Source organism: Echinops telfairi, unplaced genomic scaffold (genome assembly GCF_000313985.2).
Source record: "Echinops telfairi isolate 266 unplaced genomic scaffold, ASM31398v2 ScPeMD7_9;HRSCAF=40, whole genome shotgun sequence".
NCBI lineage: Eukaryota > Metazoa > Chordata > Mammalia > Afrosoricida > Tenrecidae > Echinops > Echinops telfairi.
The window spans coordinates 6,200,464-6,208,634 of record NW_022103906.1 but is presented as its reverse complement, the minus strand read 5'-3'; positions in this window follow the sequence as shown (position 1 = coordinate 6,208,634).

Sequence of the window (8,171 nt, the reverse complement as noted above, 5' to 3'; positions counted from 1 at the left end):
TCTCTTATCTAGGTGGGTGTACAGAAATTACAATGTGCGAATAAAATTGGGATTGGCTTTGACAGCACAGCTCCAGAGCAACTCATAAGAGCCTGGCGACGATGGCTGCAGTACTGACAAGCCCACAACAAAAAAGCCACTGACAAACAAAATTTAAAAGAAGGGGAAAAAGGAAAAAAAAACCCGTGATATTACCTATTGGACCAGTTGTGAAGATTTTGGTCTTCTTTAGATCTCTTGATTTTCCCTTCTACCTGGGTTTGTTGGCTCCCCCATCGCTTTCCCCCATCTCCCCCTTACCCCTGACCCCCAGAACTGTGGGTCCCACGGTTTTCTCTTCAGGATTACTTATCTTGCCAATCTTATATAGATGGACATGAGGAGGAAGAGGAGGAGGAGAAGGAGGAGGAAGAGCAGGAGGAGGAAGAGCAGGAGGAGGAAGAGGAGGAGGAAGAAGAAGAAGAGCCTATAAAGAGGTCCAGGTCTGTCAGCTGACCCTTATGAATATTATCTGATTGCGTTGAATGAAGTACCAAGCCCTGCCATTGGAGTCTGAAGTCTATTTTTGGAATTTCTCAGAAGTCTATTTTTGGAATTTCTCAGGGACTTCATTTAATAATATGCTGAGAGGATACAACACTGACACACAACTTTCTTCATTTTAAAGCATGCAATATTCCCTTTTTGTGTTTGCATAACTGCCTCTTGACCCATGTACAAGCTCTGCATTAGCACAATGAAAGATTCTGGAATACTACAAACAGCAGTATACAGATATATAGGTATAGCACCTTAAATCCAAACCAAAACAATGTAATACCTGTAGAGAACTCACAAATTATCTTTATAGATTTTATGAAGATTTTACTGTCTTCTCTTTTGTCTCAGTACATATTTTAAATCTTTCGTTTCCCTATTTTAACATGATAACTTACCTCATTAAAAAGCTGTTTGATAAATGTCTTTAAATTATTAAAGACAAAATTGCATTTTTGTTTTAGAATTTTGATAGTATAAATCATAGTCTTCACACATAATGACAAGTTTGTTGAATTAAATTGAAATATTGAGCAACAATATTCTGATTGACATTGCACAAAAAGAAATAGATTGGAGCAAAAATGGATAAGTGGACAATGTACCCGTCATAATTGTGGCTTGCTATAGTTTTTCTCAGAATTGGTCATAAGCAACAAATGGAGATTGATCACCAATGATTAATCCACTGCTATAATTAACATAGTCTGAATCTAGAACTGAGTCAGATATACAGACAAGAGCTTGTTCTGAATTACCACTAATTACAAATTAGGAGTTTGAGTAGTTATTAACTATGCATTAAATCTCTGATTACTGTTAAGTTGCTAGGGGCCCGATTCACATCTACTCCTAGGCAACATAAAAGATGCCCTGCTTTCTTAGGGGGGAAAAAGCCCTATTAGCCCCTTATGTTTTTGTTAAAAGAAAATGTTCCCCAATCATTTAATAGTAGAACAAAACTTCTTTTTAAAATCATATTTAATTTTCTCTTTAAGATTGTAATGAAAACTAAAGTATAGTTAACAGGCACAGAACACATATTCTAGCAGCTGCTTCTCCCAGTCTTTACTTAGTAGTAATAGTTTATAGCATGTAAACTTAGGGAGTGCTTAAAACATCCATTATGTTTCACCTTGTAATCTTGAAACCAGGAAAATGTCATACAATGAGGGAGATCTACGGAGCAGTTGCAAATAAACACATAGAGGCAATAACGTGAGACTTGCAAGGGTCCCTGCTGACTCCACCTTCCCTTCTGCTTTGTTTCTTTAAGACAAGTATGTAACCTTAGAGCCAGCTCAACTCTACCTGAAGCTTGTACAAGTTGCACTTTTTGGATTTACAATTAAAAATATTATAAAGTTTTTAAAATATTGAAATTATATGCGTAAGCAATCATTCATGGGATTATAATGTAGTAGACATAGTGTTTCTACTAAAGCAAAACAAAATTTCTGAAGCACACTCTTATTAAACATATTCAGGCATTTCTAGGGGATTTGGTATTGTTAATGTAAGGGTTATGAACTTGGGAATAAAATGTGATAATAATTTCTAATAGAAGAATTAACACCAGACTAGTCCCCAGGAGGTGGAGATTAAAGATGCCCCAAATGGCCAACCCTTCCAAGGTACTATGCTCTTCCAACTCCTCTTGAGTAGATCCCGTATGTTCCTGGGTTCTGCGATTTGATGCAGTGTCCCATGAAGTTTGGTCCTGCAGAGGAATTCCAGGTCAGACTTTCGACACCGGGATATCATCCACCTGGGAGTTAGCTAGCTCCATTTGTATGGATTGCAAGGAACTAGAGATAATGAGCCTCACTCACACACTCAAACACACAGAGGAACAGAGCTAAGTCAATGTTGATTTAAATTTATGGTTATGTCAAAAATGATGAAGACAATCTATCTTCTTCAGAGTTCCTTCTGTGAAGTGAGAAGCGAGAAGGAGACTTGAAGCATAGATAGATACACCTTGAGAGCTGGTGTGGAGTGGGTCCCCCTCAGGGACGTGAGAGAGGATGAGGACCTTGTGTAATGGAATGCTTCCTGTTTTTAAGGACACGTTCAAAAGCAGGGAAGGGTGGGTGAGGGGAGGACCACAGCTTCCTGGTAGCTGATTTCTAGTGAGTTACTCGATTCATCTTTGGGACTTCTACTTCTTTCTTTCTGATTTATCTTAGGCCACAAGTCTCTATAAGGATGTCTTGAGTCTTATCGCCGGCTACAAATCTGACATGAAGGTGTTAAACCTTTCCTAGGATAAAATTTTGGAAAGATGTCTCTGGATGGCCACCCATCTGCACCTCAGTGTGGTGCCATGCAACAGTTATGTTATCTCCTGGCCTACTGTTTCCTCTGCAGCCTGCAGAATGTTCACTCTCATAATAAGCAGAATGTTCATTCATAGCCAGCAGAGAGGTCATTTCCTATGTAGACAAAATGTGCATTCCCTTGGCAGGCAGAAGTCCCTCTCCTGTCCATGCCCGTCCCACAGAAACTCAGGAACTGAGAAAGTACCTCGCATGATGGTAGGTACTGTTGAGTCCCAAATCTGAAGGTCAGAAAAAGGCAAGCTGAATGCAGGGTGGAGAGCTAGAAGCCAAACTGTACAGTAGCCACATTCTTCTAAATGAATAGTTCATACGGAGCTCTCACATCTTGGATTAGCCCTTTATCTATGTCTCTTTGAATCTATCTACTTATTTTTGATGATACACACAGTTATGGTAGCCATCCAAGTCATTTTATTTTATTTTTAACAATCAGTTACAACAAAGTATACTTTTGGTTTTTGTGACCTCCACAGGATTTTCTGTTCACTAGTAAACTGCTTACATCTGATTATGTCTTTGCTGCTATAAATCAATCCAAACATACTCCACTCTGCAAAGACTCCATCTGCCAACTCCCATTCACTGTTTACCAATAAGAGAGATGCCCCATTGTTCTAATAATAAATGAATGGACAATTTTGTTTCTTTTCTCGAGCAACAGGAAACCATTCACCAAGCTTGTTCGATCCTATTTAGCAAATAAGTGGTTGGTAAAGGATTTAGCATACTGGCAGAACTCTACATTCTGCCACAAAAGAAATTTAATCAGAACTCTACACTTTTGTTTTTTTCTGGTATTGTGAAAAGTGTTCAATATAAAAACATCTTAATTGACTGACCAAGGGCCAAATCAATCAGGTTCTCATTCGGTTTCACCTTCTTTAGCAATTGGCTGTCTATAATCACCTTTCAGGTCATGTTGCAACGAAAATTGGAAGAAACTATTAGCAAAGAGTAGTGGGAGTCAACCCATTTGAGAGAGATATTGGCCTGAGTATACAAACAAGCACAGATCAATTGAGTGTGAGAGATTTAGGGTCATTGTACACATAGAAGTCTTATTATTTAGAATCAGTTCCTTGGCAGCCAAGACACTAAATCAATGGCAGGTGCTGAAAAAGAACAAGTACTGCCTGAGTAGTGTGGAGGGAGGAAAAACATAATTCACTTAATTTTATATTTTTAAGACAAAATGATATGAGATTAACTTTTGTAAAGTCAATTAGTCCCTCCGCTTCAACAGAGAGGAGTTATATGTGACTGTGATGGCTCATTTTATGTGTCAACTTGACTAGACTAGGGCACACAGTCTGATCAAACACGGCTCTAGCGGTTGCTGTTGAGGTACTTAGATGTGATTAACATGTAAGCAGTTGACCTTAAGTAAAACTGTGCCTCTCCAGAATGTGAGTGGTCTTCCTTCCATCAGTTGAGTATTTTATGAGCAAAAACTGATCAGAGGAATTTGGCCTCAAAATTGCCAATTCACACCCCATTGGTATTTGCATGCTGTGGCCTGGCCATTTGCTTTAGGACACAAGCCTTTCAGAGTTTCACTTCTGAGCCAACATGGCCTTGTAGCTGGAGGCTCTGTCAAAACCCTCTTCACACACAACATTTTAAAAAGTGGAGAAGAGTCAGGAATCAAGTTCTAAACCTCCCTAGAAGCACAGAAACCTCTGCCAGTGACGGATTTCTGAGGTAGAAACCAAAGCAAAGAACTACCTGTCAGCTCCACCAACCACTAAAAAAAAAAAAAAAAAAGACACAGATTCTAGGCTGCCCCCAAGAGGATACCTATGAGGTCTCCCTGCCTTCAGACTACAGATCTCAGCAGCGGGGAGAGCGTGGTGGTGTGTGTGTGGAGGAGTGAGCTGATACATCATCTCCACACCCACCCCTAATTGACAGCAAAAGGAGAAAATTCTCAAGACAACTTTTATACAGAGTTGTCTGTATAAAAAACTAAGCACCTATAAAGATGAACCAGTAAGAATAAGCTCAGATTTCTCTGTGGAAGGCAGGCAGACAACTAGGCAATGGATCAACATTTTAAAAAATGATGAAATTAAAATATGCCAACCAAAAATAACATATGCAGCAAAATGATTTCTCAAATATTTGGGAGAAATAAAACCATTTTTAGACAAGGACAAATTAAAGGAATTACAACAATTAAAACAAAATCAGCAAAAGAAACACTAGGAGAAAAATTTTTAAAATTTATATTAGAGCAGAAGTAAATGTATCACAAAATAAAACAAATTAGAAAAAAGTTGGTTCTTAAAAATTATTAACAAGGTTGATAAAACAATAGCAAGCCTAAAAAGGAAAAGCAAATATTAAGAATAAGAAGTGAGATGAACAACATCACAATAGATCCAAACAGTAATTTTTAAAGATATTAAGAAAAATTGTATTCTAACAAATTTGAAAACCTGGACACATTTCTAGAGATACATTACTTACTTAAAATGACACAGGCTGATTTAGAAAAACAGACATTTCTAAATGTACGTTACCTAATTAAATTAACACACACTGATTTAAAGATGTATAGTACAAGAAAAAATATATCTGGTCATTAAAAAAACTCTCACCATCAAAAAATCTGGGGGTTAGAAGGTTTCACTGGGGAACTCTACTGACCATATAAAGAAGAATCAACACTAATTCTACATAAACTATTTTAGAATGAGAAAATGACAATATACTGCCAAATTCAAGTATAACTCTAATATTTAAGCCAGGCAAAGAAATCATCAGAATTGAAAATTATAGATCAATATCTTGTATGAATATAGGCACAAAAATTTTCAACAAAATTCTAGCCAATAGAATTCAACAAAACATTAAAAAAATAATACATCATGATCAAATAGGATTCATACCAGATATATATATAGATTGTTCAATATTAGAAAAACATTCAATGTAATCTACACATATAAACAAAATAACCATTTGATTATATCAATTGATAATGAAAAGGCATTTGATAAAATTCAACATCCATGCTTGCTAAAAATATTTAATATAGTATGAGTTGAAGGAAAATTCCTCAAAACAATAAAGGTCATACATGGAAAACAAATGTCTAGCTTGTCATATGAAGAAAAGAAACTTCCATTTGTGTGTGATGTGTTTTACCAAAGACTAAAATGAAATTTAAAATTTTACCACACTCCCCCTGCCAAAAAAAGGCAATCAGAGTTACAAGCTTGTTGACCCATGGAATTTAGGTGTACTGGATGTCACAGTAGTATGAGTCAAACCTTTATAATAAAAGTCTTTTTTTTTCTTCATGAGTAATTTAGTGGTGCTATACCAGAGGTAACACAATAAATTACTTTAAATAACAGAAGTTTAGTCTCTAACTGTTTAGGAGGCTAAAAGTCTAAATCCAGGGTACTGGCTCTCTCTGTTGGCTTTGTGTGGAGTTTCTTGGCTCTTTTTAACATCTGTGGGCCTGATGTTCTTTGGAATTGTCCATGTGTCTTGGCATAAATATTCCATAGATCAAGGAAGTTCTTAGTTCAGGGACCCCAGGTGGTAGGAAGTTCCTCTATTAAGCTCACCTGCTTAAAATATGTTTTATCTCCAAAAAGAGTGGCCCCAAACCTAACCTCATAGATTGTATTCTGCCTCATTAATAAACGTATCTCTAATCCTCTCTCATTAACATCTGCAGCACAGTGCATTATTCTAGCCTTGACAAGCAGGAGCAATGATGCTTTGTTTTTGCCATCCTGCAGGGTATAAAGTGAGCTGTCTGAGAAGTGGGATGGGAGGGATTTTACCACCAGCAAGAGCCAAGAGTGGCATGAATCCTCTGGACTTTGAGTGAAGTGGACTTCTTTGATCCAAAGACTAAAAGTTAGGATTCATAAAACATAAGCTACTGACATCATCTCACAAGATGGAGGGGACCAAAAAATACTGAGAAACATGCACTCATTTCGCTACTTTTTCTTTTTTCTTTTAAAAAAATATCACTGTTTAAATGGTACCACTACCTATCCCTCTACTGCTCTATCATATATTCATCCACTTACCTGTTGGTTGTATTTTGCTGACATTCTTTAAATGCCTCCTGTTTTACTCAATTTTCTCTGCTCAGTTTTCATGGTTCAATAAAAAGCAAGTACAATTTTTGGGTGAAATTTTTGATGTACACTGAAACACAGACACACTTTGAGAAGTTGTGAGTTTTTACACATTCTTCAATCTGCAATAGCATTCATTTGGAACGATTTAAATATTTTAAGGAAGCCCCTGGTTATGATCATCACATGATTTCAAAGGCCCTCTTCCTTTTGGAAAGGGAAAGAGAACCTGTCTACAGTCACCAAAACTGCTAAAAGACATGTGACCAACCTTGAGTTTAAGAACAGGTCATGGTTAATGTAATAAACAACAAACTGTCAAAAAATAACTTTTCATTTTAATAACATTCTGAAATTGTATTGCTAAAATTTATCTTTGAGTAGTAGCTAGTAGGATATATTTGATTATTAAATAAATTAGAAAATAATGCTTACCCATGTAAAATATTTTTCTATTCTTACAAATTTAATTAAAAATCATTTTCTAAAGAGGTGTCAAATGTTTGAGTCATTTCCATGTGATTTCTATAAATTACCAGCATATATTATTTATTCACAGGTATGTTTCATAAGGTTACATTTAGAAATTACTTTTAAACCTAGGAGTATGCGATGCAAAATATCAATTTGTCACACTTCATTAAAATAATTGGTGTTATTTTTCTCAATTTTCTAAGTATCCCATTAAAAACAGGAAAGAACTGAGATAAGGAAGGATGAGAGATGAGCATTAGAATCATTCATTACCAGAAACTTGATTGGTTCCTCTTCAATATTCACATAGATCTAAGAATTTTGAGGAGTCATTTTTAACTTGTTTATTTACATATAATTCATGTACCATAAAATTTCTTGGTTTAAATATATTAAAGAGTTGTGCAATGCCACAATTAAATTTAGAACATTTCCTTATTTCTTGCTTCTACTTTTATTAGCTCCTCATCTCTTTATTACTTCTCCTGCCATAAGCTTAAGGATCTATTAATCAACTACAGTCTCGATAGATTGACTTATTCTGGATTTCATATAAAGAAAATAATACCTCTGTCTTCAGCGATCATGTCGGGAAGGTAGATATAAAATGACCGTTTAGTTGGGCAAGGTGTTCTTGTATTAGGGGAGTGCGCATGAGGAGGCCCAATGTCCACCTGCCGCCCCACTACCAAACCAATAATTATTGCACCTA